At 35.3% G+C, this 17,007-nt stretch overlaps 1 long non-coding RNA gene across 1 annotated transcript; it reads right to left on the reverse strand.

The window, feature by feature from the left end:
• Positions 1-1,028: 1,028 nt before the first annotated feature.
• LOC130454633 (uncharacterized) lies at positions 1,029-13,321 on the reverse strand. The gene is made up of 2 exons (XR_008912417.1): positions 12,737-13,321; positions 1,029-12,329 (listed from the first exon to the last, which is right to left on the reverse strand). It is a non-coding gene; the product is annotated as an uncharacterized LOC130454633 (long non-coding RNA).
• Positions 13,322-17,007: the final 3,686 nt, after the last annotated feature.

Here is a 17,007-nt window from a genome sequence, read left to right on the forward strand (position 1 = left end):
TTTTTCAAACCAAGTCTTATCTAGACCTAAAAGTGTAGTATCCACTTGCAGGCCTCTGCTTTCCTCATGGAATCTTCTACTTGCTCATTTTCTGATCTGGACTGTTTTGCCCCTCCCCCACCCCCTTATTGGTAGCTTTTTGTCCGTTCCTGAGGGTGTATCACATTGGCACCAGACTTCCTTCAGACCTCCAGTGGGCTTTTAGCCCTGCTGTAACTCAGAACTCCAGAGTAATATAATCAGAGAGCCCTGACCTCTCTAGTAACAGGCACTCCAGGTGTGCACCACCACACCTGGCCAATCCTAGTAACTTGAAGGCTATTGCATGAGATTTATAGGCTTTTACAGGTCTTATAAGCATAGATTAAAAGGCTAAAGAATGGGAAAAAAAATTAGAAAAAACTTGAAGTGAGATGGCTGTACAAAAAACCCAACTGATTAAAAATGATTTTTTTTTCATATATTGTTATTCTGTTAGTAAGCTAGCATCATTCTGTCTTGGATTACATGACCATAGCTACTACATTAATCCTTTCTTTCCCTTACATCTGTCTACAAGTTTTATTTCTTGATGCCTTGGCTACATTTTTCAAAAGTAAGTGTTATTAAAAATTTGACATTGAATATCAATATAAAAAACTATATATACTTATGGTTTACATTTAAATCAGCTCAAAATTTTAAATTATCAAAGGGGTTTTTTTTCAGTTTTTCCATCAGCAGGTACATTTCTTTATGTACTAAATTATTCATAGAAAAGGGAAGAAAATGCCAAATAGTTCCTTTCTATATACTTCTTTAAGATACAGGGAGCAAGGCAGCTAGGTAGAACAGTGGGTAGAGCACCAGATCTGGAGACGAGAGGACCTGGGTTCAAATTTAGCCTTAGCCTCAGACACTTCCTAGCTATAGGACCCTGTGCAAGTCACTTAACCCTAACACCTGGCCCTGCTGCTCTTCTGTCTTAGACTTGATACCAAGACAGATGGTAAGAGTTAGAAAGAAAAATAAAACAGGGAGTAACCATCTTCAGAAATTCCTAATAGTTTATAGCATAAATACTAATCTTTGTCAAGTTGGTAATCAAACTTTGACCAATACTTAAAAATTCAAAGCAAATGACCATAAACTAGTGTGCTATAATAGCCGAGACTAACCCTAACACAATGAGGAGCTCAAATATTCTGAGCCTGAGTACCAAAGGTATTGGGCACTGGGGATTAGTGAGTGAGTGCCTGCTCTACATGGGGAGTGCCTTCTGCATAAACTTTATCATCACCATCTTGCCATAAGTCAACATAACTAGTGTCAGGAAAGAACTTTTTATAATTCTCCTGGAAAGACCCAAATACCAGTTATTTATTTGCTGACCCTAGGTGCTTGAAAAGAATTCCCTTTTTCCTTCTCATGCTACCTGTCTCCCCACCCTATTCCTTGTATTTGAAGATCTTCAAACAGAGTCTTACAGATGAGTTGAACATGTTAGAATGGACATTCCTTTCATGTATGAGTTGAACAAGTTGACCATTGAGATCCCTTCTGACACAAATTCAGTGATTCTCTCTCTTCGATAATGTGCTACCACTGCCCATAGTCTCCCTCTTTCCCAATCTATCTGCCAAATATACCTGCTAATCTTCCTGAAACATGTCATATTATTCCCTTGCTCAAAAATCTTCAGTGGCTCTCTAATGCTTCTAAAATAAAATAGAAACTCCTCAGCCTGGCATTTCTAACGTCTTCCATGCTTGAGCTCCAGACATTTTTTTCATGTATTCCAATCAGACTGCCTCAATAGTTTTTGAACAGGATGTCCCACTTCAATCCTACCCTTGTCCCTGCAATGAATCCTTTCTTCCCTTTAGAATCCTTATCTTGAACCTGATTCACAAAGCCTTCCCCAGTCTCCCCAGATGTTAGTACTCTCTGATGGAAATACTTTGTATTCATTTGTCTTTGTATGCCATATATCTCATAAGTCAAATGTCAATACCTTAAGAACAGGGACTGTTCACAGAATTTAGGTTAGGTATCTTAGTAGTCATCTAATCAAACTCAACCCAGAACGAGAATCTGCACCATAACAAAAATATGATCATCCAGAAGGAACTGTTAGGAGTCTGAATGCAGAGCAAAGCCTACTATGTTTCACTTTATTTCTTTCATGACTTTTTTCTCATATGTGTGATTGCATATCTTCCACAACATGATGAATATGGACATATGTATTGCATATACATAGGGAGGGAAAGAATCCCATAACTATAATGAGTTATTATGGTGGCAGTGATGCTCAAGACACAAATGCAGAAGAGAATGACTCCAAAGCATTGACAAAAATGCCTCAGAGAAAAACAGCTTGGATCAAACACAACTAGAATTTCTAGAAGAGGTGAAGCAATAGATTTGGGTTTAAAAAAAAGAATTTTAAAATCTTTTTATAAGTGGAATGAGAGTTCTTGAGTGGGGAAAAATGGAAATTTTTTGGCACAAGAGGTACAAAACCTTGCCCAACAAACTTCCTGAAAATTCAAATCGACCAACTAGAAGTCAGTGACTTAAATGAGGTAAAAAGAAATGTTAAAAACAAAGACAAAAGGCTGAAAAATGGAAGAAAATGTAAGGTGTCTCATAACAAAAATAACTGACCTGGAAAACAGATCAAAGAGAAAAGAAATTAAGAATTACTGAACTATATAAACACCATAACCCATTGGGGAGGAGGGGGGAGTGGTGGAGCTTAGACATAGTATTTCAAAAAAATGTTCAAAGAAAACTGCCCAGATCTCTTGGAACTAGAGGGCAAAGTAGAAATAGAAAAAGAAAAAAATCCACTGGTCACCTGAAAAAGCCTCAGAATGAAAACTCAGGAACATCAAAGCCAAAATCTACAACTTCTAAGTCAAAGAAAAAATACTGCAAGCACCAAGGAAAGAATGCAAGTACCAAAGAGGATCATCTACATTTAGCAGTCATCACAATAAAGCAACAGGAAACTTGGGACATGATATTCCAGAAGGCAAAGAATATGGACTTGCAGGTAAGAATACTTAACCCAGCAAAACTGAACATAATCCTATACTATTTTAAAAAATAGATTTTAAGTGAAATAGAGGATTTCCAGGCATTCTTAATGAAAAGACCAGAAACGCAGAGAAATTTTGAAGTTCAAACACAGGAGTGAAGTATAAAAAAAAAGTAAACACAAATGAACAAAGTACTAAATAAGGATAAGCTGCTTATATTCAAATATGGGGAGATGATACATGTCATCCTCCAATTTCATAGGAGTTTAGTTAGGTAAGGCCTTAGAATAGTCTTGTTTAGTTGGTGGGGGTGAGGGAGGGTTAACCCTTATCTCCTGTATTGGAATCAATACTAAGTACTGGTAACAAGGCAGAGAACAGTAACTGGTGGGCAATGAGGGTTAAGTGACTTGCCAAGTGTCACATGGCAAGAAAGTGTCTAAAATATAATTCAAACCCAGGACCTCCCATCTCTAGGCCTGGGTCCCAATCCACTGAGCCACCTCACTCCCCCCACCATGTTAACTTTTGATGATCTTTTTAAAATTTTAATTTAGTAATGTAATTGATAAAAAAAATTCAATTCCCTCAAAAAAAAGAAAAAGGGCTAAAATTTACTTTTTTTAAACCCTTGCTTCCTGTCTTAGTAACAATTCCAAGACAAAAGAATGGCAAGAGCTAGGCCAATGGGATTAAGTGACTTACCCAGAGTCACACACCTAGGAAGTATCTAAGACCAGATATGAACCCAGGTCCTTTTTAACTCCAGGTCTCACTCTAGTCATTGAACTGCCTTGCTGTCCCCAAGTCTTGATGATCCAAAGAAAAGAATGGAAAGAGAAAAGGAAAGAAGAATATACTGGTGCAAAAATAAAAGGAAGGTTGGGGGAAATTATCTTACATAATCAAAATGCATAATTAAACAGCGATACAGACATGAAGGAGGAGTTGGGAGAAGTAACTGATACTTGAACCTCATTCTCATCTAAACTGGTGAAAAGAACAAGGAATATACAAAAATACACAGAGAGTTGGGTACAAAAGTCCATTTTACTCAATAGGAAAATAGGGAAAGGGGAGAGAAAGGGAATTAAAAGAAGAGTAGATTAAGGAATAGTGGTGAATCCTAAACAAAACAAACTAATAATACACAAAAATATTTATAGTTCTTTTTGAGGTGGCAAAGGATGGGAATCTGAAGGGGAATCCATAAATTGGGGGATGATTGGACAAGCTATAGTATATAAATTTGATGAACTCTTCCCAGCATAATCACTGCTACCACCTGACAGAGATGTGAAGGACTCAGTATGGAAACTGAGAAATTGTTTTCTGGACATGGCTAATGTAGAAATTTGTTTTGATTGACTACCTATGTTTGTAATGGGTTTTGTTTTTCTCATGTTCTTAATTGAGAAGGAAGATGAGAAGGCAAATCTTGTCTAATTAAGATACATAAAATATTTTCTAAAACATAACTTCCCAATACACAGTAATAAATGATCATAGTAATCTAGTGTTTGAGCAATGTAAAGATCTAAGCTTTGGGGACAAGAACTCATTCTTTAACAAAAATTTCTGGGAAAAGTAGGAAGTAGTTTGACAGAAAGTAGGTATAGACCAATATTTCATGTTATAAACCAAGAAGATATGTTCAAAATGGGTACATGATTTAGATATAAATGGTAATATAAGCAAATTAGGGGAGCACAGACTATAATAAAGGAAGAATTTATGACAAGAGATATTACAGCAGTTTTCAGAAGAAATCAAAGCTATCTATAGTGATGTGAAAAAATGCTCTAAATCCCTACCAATTAGAGAAATGTAAATTAAAACAATTCTGAAGTACTACCTGACACCTAACAGTTTGTCTAATATGATTAAAAAAAGAAAATAAATGTTGAAGGGGTTGTGGAAAAAATGGGACATTGATGCACTGTTGGTAGAATTGTGAACTAATCCAACCACTCTAGAGAGCAATTTGGAATTATGCACAAAGGGCTATAAAACAGTCCATACCCATTGTCCCAGCACTGCCACTACAGCAGTTTTTTTTTCTTTTTCTTCCCTTTAATCTTAAGGGACAGCTGGGTAGCTCAGCGGATTGAGAGCCAGGCCTAGAGACAGAAGTCCTGGGTTCAAATCGGACCTCAGATACTTCCCAGCTGTGTGACTCTGATAGACAGAAAACAGCTGTTTTAAATCTCAGCAACAGGACTCTAAAGTCCTGGCTGGAAGAACTGTTTCTAAATATCCTTTCCCTTAAGGAACAACTTCCTGGATTAGGAAAAAAAAAAACCCTGTGGAAAGTTTGTTTCTTTGCCCTGCTCCCCACGTGTTTTGTGAAATTACAAAATATATATATAAAAATGAGTACTACATTCTTTGACAATTATATGGCAGCTGAAGAAGTAGGGGCATTGAGGAATGAAGGATACCTCCAAATTTTTATATTAATAGGTACTGTCATTTTTGTACTCCTCAATACTATATTTAGAGATGAAAAAATAAAAAATATTGAGGATAAAATAAAACAAAATGAGGATAAAATAAAACAAAATGAGGATAAAATAAAACAAAATGAGGATAAAATAAAACAAAATGAGGATAAAATAGAAAATATTGAGGATAAAATAGAAAATGTTGAGGATAAAATAAAAAAAATGAGGATAAAATAGAAAATATTGAGGATAAAATAGAAAATATTGAGGATAAAATAGAAAAAATTGAGGATACAATAGAAAAAATTGAGGATAAAATAGGAAATATTGAGAATAAAATAGGAAATATTGAGGATAAAATGCAAGCCCAATTAGAAGATCTAAAAAGTTTCTTACAGGATCAATTGGCAAACAACCACTCTACCAGAAACAGACCTGTTTCTGAACCTTTGAATGAGGAAATTTCCTTCCCTGAAATAGAGATGGAAAACACCTTCCCTATAGCCCAGTTAACAGACTGCTTCTCTCGTGTAGTGCAAATCTTGTCTGAATTTAATCCCCAAAACCCTTCCCCTGCAATTCCAGCTTCTCATGTTCCTTCTCCTACAGAAAACCAAATTCCAATGTTACAAGGGAATCACTTTAAAAGACTGATATATATTAAGGTCGCCCAAACCCTTCTCTTAACTTCTCCCCCAACTAGATATGGCCCCATTAATGTAATAAAAAAATCTTCTCTAGATATCCAACATCATATTGAATGAAAATGACTATGTTAGTTCTTGGATGAGGATGGTTCTTCCTATAAATATTATTCTCTGTATACCAGTGGAAAGACTTGAAAAACTCTGGAGAAAAGATAGGAAAAGTTTAAACATACAGTGCAGTTAAAGGACTACAAATTTACTAATTGTGAAAACTTCCAGATGTTAGAGAAAGCATTTAGTAGGCAAAAGAATATGGTAGACCCCCCTCCTCTCATATTCTGTTTTCTGGGTCTAGTGTTAGCTACTTACTTCTTTTCAGTATTCCAGATGATATCCTGTCAGAGCACGAACTTTGTTCTTAGTTTGCACAAGGCAGTGAAAGCTTCATTTTATACTGGGCCAATAAACTAAAAAGAACTATTTACTCTCATCACTTTACCAGGCAATTAGTGCAAACTGTGAATTCCTCAGATACAGGTGTAAGAGAGGTGCAGATAAAAACCAAATTTCCAGCTATTTTCAGCTTCATGGTACAGCTTTCTTTTTTATTTCCATTGTGTTTCCGGTCTGATTTTGCTTTAGCCTCATGTTGGATGTGGAGCCCAACTTTGACACTCTCTTAAAAAATGTTAACATCTTAACATCTCTTCCACAAAATGACTAATAGAGAAAAATGTTTTCCATGATTGCATATGATCAGATCTCTTACCATCCGAGAGAGGGGAGAGGAATGGGAGAAAGTACTCAAATTAAAAATGGGAGAACTCAAATTAAAAAACAATAGTAAAAATCATTTTAAAATGTAATTGGGGGGGAACATTTTTGATGTACCATCTTGCAGACATTTGTGTGACACAGGACACTGCTGAGATGCCTGCCTGTACTGAAGAGTCAAGAAAACCTGGGTTTGCCTCTTTTAATCTCCCTGAGTCTTGAAGTCCTCATTTGTAAAATGGGGGTAATAATACTTATCAAAAAAACTTTCCCCACTTGTGGTGAGCTTGAATGAAATGATGTATGTAAAGTGTTCCTCAAACTTTTAAAGTACTTTGTAAATGCTAATATTTACAAATTACTACTATTTATCAATATATGTATATATTTATTTTGTTGCTATTATACAGTATATAAGCTATTTGCACAGAATATGAGAAATATGTGAACCCAAAAAACTCCATTTATAACCATGTTTAATTATTATTTTTAAAGTCTTGTTAGAAAAAAAAAATCATCTGTCTACCATTATAGAACTCAAGTTCTAAAACAGTGTTTCTCAAAGTATATTTCCCAACTCCTGCTTTTCTGGGAAGTAATCCAAGGTGCTTTTTTGAGGGGGAAAAAATGAGGAAATAAGTGTCATGGCAGACAAGCTCACAGAACAAACCCACCGTTCACCTTTAAATCTGTGTCTATCTCCACCTGCTGAGAACTGAGAGTTGCAGCCTCATCTCAGGATACACATACTGTGGCATCCAGGGCCTAGAAACCCATTCCCATTATAGGGCATATTCCTATTTTTGATAAAACAATTACAGGGTACAAGGGCCTGACTGCAGGGAAGAAATTAGAGTGGTGTGCATGGGGTTTCCAGAAAGTGGTGCTGCACCACTACTCTGGAGTCCATTGCTCTGGTCATATAATTTTCACAACACAACCTAAGAACTTAAAGGAAGAAGAAATTGGAGGAGGAACTTTTCATTTCTACCTTCCTCTGAGGCCCTTTGCTAAAATTGCAGGAAAAATGGAAAGACCAATAACCACTAATGGGAGCTACCATTTCTAACTTATTTTTTAAAGTTCTAGTGATATATCATTCCTCTATTTCATAAAAGGTCTTATAACAAAGAAAAACAATTAAGCAAAACTAATAATACAAGACATCATCTGAAAACATACAACATTCCACGTTTGTAGTAGCCACCTACAATACTTCTATTTGGGGTTTTCCCTCCATTTTTGTGTTTTGGGGAGGTTTGTTTTGTTTTGGGTTTTTTTGGTATCTCAAACCTTCCTTCCCCTCCCCACAGTAGAAGGTATCTGGCAAACAGATATGTATATATAGATCATGTCTTTTGTGTTTCCACTTCCCAGTTCATTCTCTGGAGGTGAACATTCATAAGTTATTCTTTAAATATTAAGTCTGTAGCTGAATATAATGTTCTTTTCGTTCTACTCATTTCACTCTTCATTATCTCATGCAGTTATTTCCAGGTTTAAAAGAAAAATCATTCTGCTCATTTTTTATGCCACAGTAATATTCCATCACAATCATGTACCACACTTTGTTTAGCCATTTTCCAACTAATTGACATCCCCCTTGATTTCCAGTTCTTAGCTGTCACAAAGAAAACTACTATAAATATTTTGGAATATAGAGTTTTCTTTCCTTTTCCCTGATGTCCTTGGAAAATAGAGCCAGCAATACTATTGCTGGGTGTAAGGATGTACACAGTCATAATTCTGGACGTAATTCCAAATTGCTCTCCAAAATGGTTGGATCAGTTCATAGTTCCACCAATAGTGTATTAGTGTCCTCACTTTTCCATGTCTCCTCCCATGTTTGTCATTTTTCTCTTTTGTTATTTTAAGCAATCTTATGGGTATGAGATGATATCTCAGAAATATTTTGGTTTATATTTTCCTAATCAGTAGTGATTTAGAGTATTTTTCATGTACCTATATATGGCTTTGATTTCTTTATTCAAAAACTGTCTCTTCATTTTTTGCTTATTTATCATCTGGGGGTTGGCTCCTATTCCCTTAAATCTGAGAAAGTTCTCTCTATATATTTTTATATGCTATATTTCCCCAAATTTTCTGTTTTCCTTCTAATATTGGCAACTTTTTTTTGTACAAAATCTTTTCAGTTTAGTGTACTCATAATTATCTATTTTTCATCTCAAAATGCCCCATCTTGTTTACTTGTTTTTTTAATGAAGAAAAATCTATTTTCTCTCCCTCCCATCATAGACCACTGAAAAAAAGAAAAAAAAGAAAAACAAATTCCTTGTATTAAATATGTACAGTCAAGCAAAATCAGTTCTCATTGACTATATTATTTGTGTGTGTACATATGTAATATGTTATAATATTGCAGCACATGTTACATTATGTTTCAAATTTATCTTTTTCTATACTCTGCCACCCCTATCACTTCTCTGTCAGGACATAGAGAAGTAATTGTATGTTTCATTGGCCCTCAGATTTATGGATGGTCATTGTATTGGTCATAATTCTTACAGCTTTAAGAGTTGTTTGCCCTTAGTGTTGTTGCTATTGTATAAATTGTTCTGGTTCTGCTCATTTCATTATCAGTTTATATCTTTAAAATTCTGTTTTTCTAATATGATGTTATAGTATAAATTGTTCTGCTTACTTCACTCTTTCTGTATGTGTTTTTGAAATAATCTTTTCCTCATTTCTAACAGCACAATTGTATATCAAAAGTTAGCCATTCCATTAATAGGCCTCTCTGTTTTCCCTTTTTTTTTTTGCCACCACAAAAGGAACTGCTGAAAGTATTTTTGTATGTATAAGACCTCCTTTCTTTTTATTTCTTTGGGATATAGGCCTAGCAGTGGTATCTTTAGGTCAAAGGGCGTGTACTGCCTAGTAACTATATAATTCAAATTGCTTTCCAGAATAGTTGTACTCATTCACCGGTCAACCAACAGTATACCAGTATTCTTATTTTCCTTCAGCTCCTCTAACATTTATAATTTTGTCATCCTTGCCAATCTGATGAGTATGAGATAGAATCTCAGAATTGCTTTAATTTGCATTTCTCTAATTAGTAATAATTTGGAATATTTACTCATATGACTTGATAGCCTGCGTTTCTTATGAGAACTGCCTGTTCATATCTTTTAACATCAATAGGGAATGGTTCACTTATTCTAATAAATTTGAATCAGATCCTTATACATTTTGAAACTAAGACTTTCATCAGAAAAATTTGATGCAATGATTTTTTATAAATATTTTTTCCCTTTTCCCCTTAGCTTAATTTGAGTTGTTTGTGCAAAAAAAAAAATTATGTAATCAAAATGATCTATTTTATTTTCAATGGTTTTTCTTTTATACATAAGATCTGATCATTAATTTCTTCCATGCTTCTCTAATTTGTGATTTAATCTTTTATATCTAATGTCATATCAATTTAAATATTATCTTGTTATGTTACTAGCTTCTGGTTGAAATCTAGTTTCTCCCATATTGCTGTCCACTTTTTCCAGAACTTTTTTTGGTCAAATAGTTCTTATTCCAGTTGCTGGTATCTTTTTGTTAATCAGATATTAGGGTACTAGCTGTATACCCAATCTTTTCAACTAATCTGTGTTTTTTAACCAGTACTGAATTATTTTGAAAATCACTACTTTGTGGTTTAATTGAGATCTGATGTAGCAAGGCTATCTTCATTCCCATTTCTTTTCATTGTTTCCCTTGAGATTATTGACCTTTTTTGCCTCCATCTGAATTTTGTTCTTTGTAGTCTTATAAATTTTTGGTAGTTTGATTAGTGAGGCAATGAATATATAATGTAGGTAGTTTTGGTTTTTTTCGTTATATTGATTCATTCTATCCATGAACAATCAGTATTTTTTCCAATTATTTTTGTCTATTTCTGTAACCAGTGGTTTGTGGTTGTTATTTATATAGTTCTTATGTGTATCTTAATAGTTAAGACTCCCAAGTATTTTATGTATCCTGTTGTTATTTTGAATGGAATTTCTGTATCTCTTCCTGCCATGTTTTACTGGTATTATATGAAGAACTGATGATTTGTGTGGATTTTATATCCTGTAAGATTACTTGAAGTTATGTTTAATTGAAGTAATTTTAAAGTAAAGTTTGTTGTAAAAATTGAAGTGATGTTTAATTGACTTCCTAGGGTTTTCTAAGTATGCCATCTTCAAAAAGTGATCACTTTGTTTCTTATTGACATATGCTTATTCCCTCAATTTTTCTGAGTCATATGTCAAATAGAAGTGGTGACAATGGATAAATAGTCTGATTTAATTGGAAAGGATTCTAGTTTAATCTCTATTTCATATACTGGTAACTTTATTTGAGATATATGCTATTTATTATTTTAAGATTTTTTGTTCTTATATTTAATAATTTTAAAAACAAAAATCAATATTGCATTTCATCCAAATCTTTTTCTATATTTATTAATATACTCATATGGATGTGATTTTGTTTTTACTATAGTGATTTAAGTTTATAGATTTTCTAATTAGCCAAAAACCTACATTCCTGGCATAAATCCAACTTGATCATAATGTGGCATCTTTGTGATTTTTTTTTTAGCTTTTTGGTAATTTTTATTTTTAAAATTTTGCATCACTATTTATAGAGATATTGGTCTAGAAATTTTTTTCTTTTTTTGGTTTATGTGTCAAGGCCATATCTGTGCCACTGAAGGAATTTGGATACCTTCTTTTACCATTTTTGTAAACTATATAATATTGGGATTCTTCTTTGTCAGTTTCGTAGATTACAATTGTGAGTCCATCAGGTCCTTAAATTTTTTCTTTGGATGTTCATTTATGGCTTGTTTAGGTTCTTATTCTAAAACCAAGTTGTTTAAATTCTCTATAGTTCTGTTAATTTGGATATTTGATTTTTTGGAAATTTTTCATTTATTTCATTTAAGTTTTGATTTTGTTGGAATATAATTGGACAAGACAATTTTTGTTAACTCCTTACCTTCCATTTTAGAATCAATACTAAGTGTTGGTTTCTAAGGCAGAAAATTAGTCAGGGCTAAGCAGTTGGGATTAAGTGATTTGCCCAGGGTCACACAGCTAGGAAGTATCTGAGGTCAGGTTGCACTCAGGACTTTCTATGTCCAGGCCTGGAGAACCACCTAACTGCCTAGGCAAAATAATTTCTAATAATATCTTTTATTTATTCTTCATTTCATTTCTCTTTTTTCCCTTATTTTTCTCTTTTCTCATTTCTAATCTAGTAATTTAGTTTCCTTCTTTCTTCTTTTTTATAAAATTAATTTTATTTTTTAAAACTGGCAGCTCTTCTAGTTTTCATCTTCTCTCCACAACTTGGTATACTCACAGATTGTAGGCTGAATCCCAAAAAAGCATTTACTACTTAGGGTTCAAGGCACTCTGACTCTGTAGTCCTCAATCCTAAAATGAGAGTGCACATGTCTCCACTGGTGTACTTACCCAAAATAGTCAGCCAGTAGATACAATTAACTGATGGCATCATAAAGACAATATATTGCAACATTCTCCCCATAAACTAGAGACACTCTCTCCCATAACTGCATACATTGTCAGTGGGAAGAGTAGGCACATATATAAAGCCAATGGGTAGAGAGGTACAAACATAAATAACCAGCATGGCCAAGGTACCTCACACCGGTAGCACAGCAGAGCCAGAATCAATTTCCCTTTCTTTGATACCCTTATGCTATTCCCCCCACACCCCCTATAGTATTTCTGCCAGGCACATTATTCAGATGGGCTTCCTTGACCAGTCCCTTTCCATTTTTCAATTCTGCATGTCTAGGGGCACTCAATTCCCAACTCACAAATGTTCCATTCCTCAGGACCATCTCCTCCCTCTTCTCTCAGTCCTATCTTCTGCCAGGTTATATTCTCCTACAAGGCAAATACCATTCCTTTAAGATTCCTTAGTGGGAGTTGGCTTTGGGGAGGAAATGATGAATCTCACTTCTTATCCTTCAGACTAGGAATTATTCCTTCTCAAGCATTAGGTTCTTCCATAACTATCTCTCTTCTTTGCATCTAGGAGTTACATGCTTCAGAGAAGTACCTTGCTTCAGCTACCTCTCTAAAAATTCTATGCAATGATCTAGGACAATCCCAAAAGACTTATAATAGGAGAATGCTTTCCACTTCTAGGGAAAGAACTGTTGGAGTTGGATAGATAAGGATCAAAGCATACTAACCTTTCATATCAGTGTATTTAATTTTATTTTAAGATTTGAGTTATATATGAGTGTGCTCTTACCAAAGTGACCAGTATGGAAGTGTGTTTTGCATGCTAATAAAAAAAAAAGTTCATTCTACTTTTTAAATGCCACCATGGCTGTTGCCTTTCCTTCATCCAGCCAGTCTCTAACCATCCTCTAATTTCATCAAACCAGACTCAGCACATCATAAAGGAGCAAAAGAATATAAAATAATTTCTGTTGCCTGCCTCAGTCGTTTAATCAACTGGCCTAGAGAGAAATTGGGATGCCCTAGTCAACTTTTCCTGACTGGTCCTGCTACAACAAGGTCATAGATTTAAGAGATGGAAGGAACCTCAGAAGCCATCTAGTTCAACTATTTTACAGATGAGGAAACCAGAGCCAAGAAAGGTTGAGTTATTTAAACCCAGGTCACTAAATCCAAATCAAGAAACCCTTTTCACTGTACTTCACTTCATCCCCATTACACCATTTTTATGGTACTTCATTGCTTTCATTGTCTACATTTTCTGTATTTTTTTTTGTCCTTGCCATTAGGCAAACCATTGAGTGCAACAACCAAAACTTATTTTGTTTCTTGATGTAGTTTCATAAAATATGATTACCACCCAAAGGGCGATAAAAGACTGTCTGCCCTTTGATCCAGCCATAGCACTGCTGGGTTTGTACCCCAAAGAGATAATAAGGAAAAAGACTTGTACAAGAATATTCATAGCTGCGCTCTTTGTGGTGGCCAAAAATTGGAAAATGAGGGGATGCCCTTCAATTGGGGAATGGCTGAACAAATTGTGGTATATGTTGGTGATGGAATACTATTGTGCTAAGAGGAATAATAAAGTGGAGGAATTCCATGGAGACTGGAACAACCTCCAGGAAGTGATGCAGAGTGAAAGGAGCAGAACCAGGAGAACATTGTACACAGAGACTGACACACTGTGGTACAATCGAATTTAATGGACTTCTCCATTAGTGGCAATGTAGTGTTCCTGAACAACTTGGAGGGATCAAGGAGAAAAAAAAAACACTACCCTCAAGCAGAGGACAAACTGTGGGAGTAAAAACACCGAGGAAAGGCAACAGCTTGACTACAGGGGTGGAGGGGATATGATTGAGGAGAGACTCTAAATGAACACCTTAATGCAAATACCAACAACATGAAAAAGAGTTCAGACCGAGGATACATGTGATACCCAGAGGAATCACGCATCGCCATTGGGAGGAGTGGGGGAGGGGGAGGAAAAGAAAATGATCTTTCTTTCTAATGAATAATGTTTGAAAATGACCAAATAAAATAATGTTAAAAAAATAAAAATAAAAAAATAAAATAAGATTACCATGCCTATGAACTATACTTAGTACAAGTTTAGAGCATCTGGAGAAGAGTCCTGTCCTACTCTCACATCTTTGTGTTCAACTACTGTCAATATCTTCCTGCAGTATTCTCCAGAGCAGTTCTTAAGCCTTTTGTGTGTGTGTCAAGGACTTCTTTGGTGATCTGGCAAAGCCTATGAGCCCCTTCTCAAATTAATTTTTCAAATGGATAAAATGAAATACAAAAAAAAACAACTTAAAAAAAAACCTTACCTTCTGTCTTAGAACCAATTGGTTCTAAGGTAGAAAAGTGATAATGGCTAGACATGGGGATTAAGTGTCACACAGCTAGGAAATATCTGAAGACAGATTTGAATCTAGGACTTCCCATCTCCAAACCTGGCTCTCTATCCACTGAGCTACCTCACTGCCCCAAAAGAAACCAATTATATTGATATATGGTTATCAGAATATGTTTTAAAATCTGTGGATCTCAGGTTAATAAACCTTGCTCTAGAAAAATTAGACAAGTTCTTCCTCCTCTCTTCAAATATACCCCAATGGGATGAATAATGTTACACCCGTCATATCCTTATGAGTATCACTGTGCACCCAATTCTTTATAGATGGAGGAAAAGATACTAAAGGGCATAATTCAAAGACGCCAGTTTAGGCTGGATCTAATGCAAACTCCATCATTGTTTTCTCAGGTAATTGTGGTGTATACTGTTCAAGGCCCCCAGAATAATGACCCTAGACTGATACAAATACCTGTAGACACTTCCTTCTCACAGCAATGTGAACATAGACATATAAACACACCCTATATAAAGTGAAAAATCCAAACCTCAGTATTATTAAGTTTTGCCACTGAAACTACTTCCCTCAGTTATTTAAAAATATTATTCTGAGGAGTCCTTAGGCTTCACCTGAATGCAAATGAGGTCTGTTACACACATACACACAAATATTAATAATCCTGTTCTTGCAAACATTTTCTCTATATTTATATAGGAGAGAATGCCTCTATATGCATGTGTATATATGTGTATACATTTTCCAGACTCCATTCCCCATGACAAAACTATCCCTAAGTATTTATTGATCTTCTGATTTCTTTTTCTTTTCAGACCTAACTCTGATATTAGAAGACAAGTGGTCATTTAGCTTTTACTCAAAGACCTTCAATGAATTTTTACTTCAACCAGTCCTCCTATAACATGAACTCAGTGTTCTTCATCACTCTGGTGACCGTCCTCTGGACAGTCTCCAGATTGTCAATGTCCTTACAAAAATATGACCCTCAGAACTGAACACAGTCCTGCAGATGTGATCTGACCAAAGTAGAGTATACAAAACTATCACTTCCTTGTTCCAGGATGCAATGCTTCTCAAAACAGATTGAGGTAATCTCCTACAAAACCTTTCCCTGGAGGAAAGAAATACTGAAAGCACAGTGTGTTTTTCTTGGTTCATAAATTTCCTACATAATAAAATCATATGTCTAGTCCCTAACCTCCTCCCTTAATGCCCCTTTTCAAGGAAGCTCTACTTAAGGGAATCTCAGTGCTCAGCAACATCCTTAGTTCTCATACCTACAGCTACCATCATCTTCAGAGAGAAACATAAGAAAAGTTATCTCTAAGCAAACTACCATTTTGGCCCATATCTCCAGGGTTTTAGCACAGTGTCTTGCCCATAGTGGGCACTTAGCAAATGATCCTTGATTGATTGCAACTCCCCAACATAGTTGGGAGCTTTGAAAAGAAACAAATCAAACCAAAGTTACTTAATAAGTAACTTTGTTCTCATTCCTCAAGTGAGATCGGTTGGACTAGATGGCCTCTGAGGATCCTTCTAGCTCCAAATCTAGAATAAAGGGAAATAAGTATTACCTCTTTTCATCTGAGAAGCATCATGATGTGATTCACAAAGGACTAGACTTACAGTCACAAGACAAGAGCTGAGTTTTGAGTCCCTGCCATGCCCCTCACTAGTTCTGTTTCCTTGGGCAAATCACACAAACACTATAAGCCTCACTTGTCTTTTCTGTAAAATAGAACTGCCATTACTGCCCTGTCTACCTAATAAGACTGTCACAAGGACTAAATGCAATAACATGTTTGAAAGGGCTTTGTAAAAGCATGAAACACTCCCCAATTATTATAATTCTTTTAAGAAATTTTTTGGAAGTTCAGCTACTTAAAACTAATCATTTATAGGTGAGAATGTGGATATGTTATAGGTCCAGTAATTGATCTACAACCAAAGTAAAAATCTTTTAAAAAAATTCTCTTTAGCTCATTTGAAGTTTCTGCTTTTGAATTCTAAATAATACCCGGCTACTCCCAGTCAGTTTAAGTCTTGCACACAATGTACCCAGCTCTGTGTGTACATGGCGTACCAATAGATAGTGTAGGTGGATAATGAAGGTTTAAAAGTGAGTTCAGATTCTTTTCTTCTCTCCTGCTGATCTTGCAATAGGTGGGATAGTCTGAGTGGGCTCCATGCCTTTGATAGAAGATGGGATGGAATGTTGATATCTGAAGGTTCCC

Source organism: Monodelphis domestica, chromosome 5, assembly GCF_027887165.1.
Source record: "Monodelphis domestica isolate mMonDom1 chromosome 5, mMonDom1.pri, whole genome shotgun sequence".
NCBI classification, from domain to species: Eukaryota; Metazoa; Chordata; class Mammalia; order Didelphimorphia; family Didelphidae; genus Monodelphis; species Monodelphis domestica.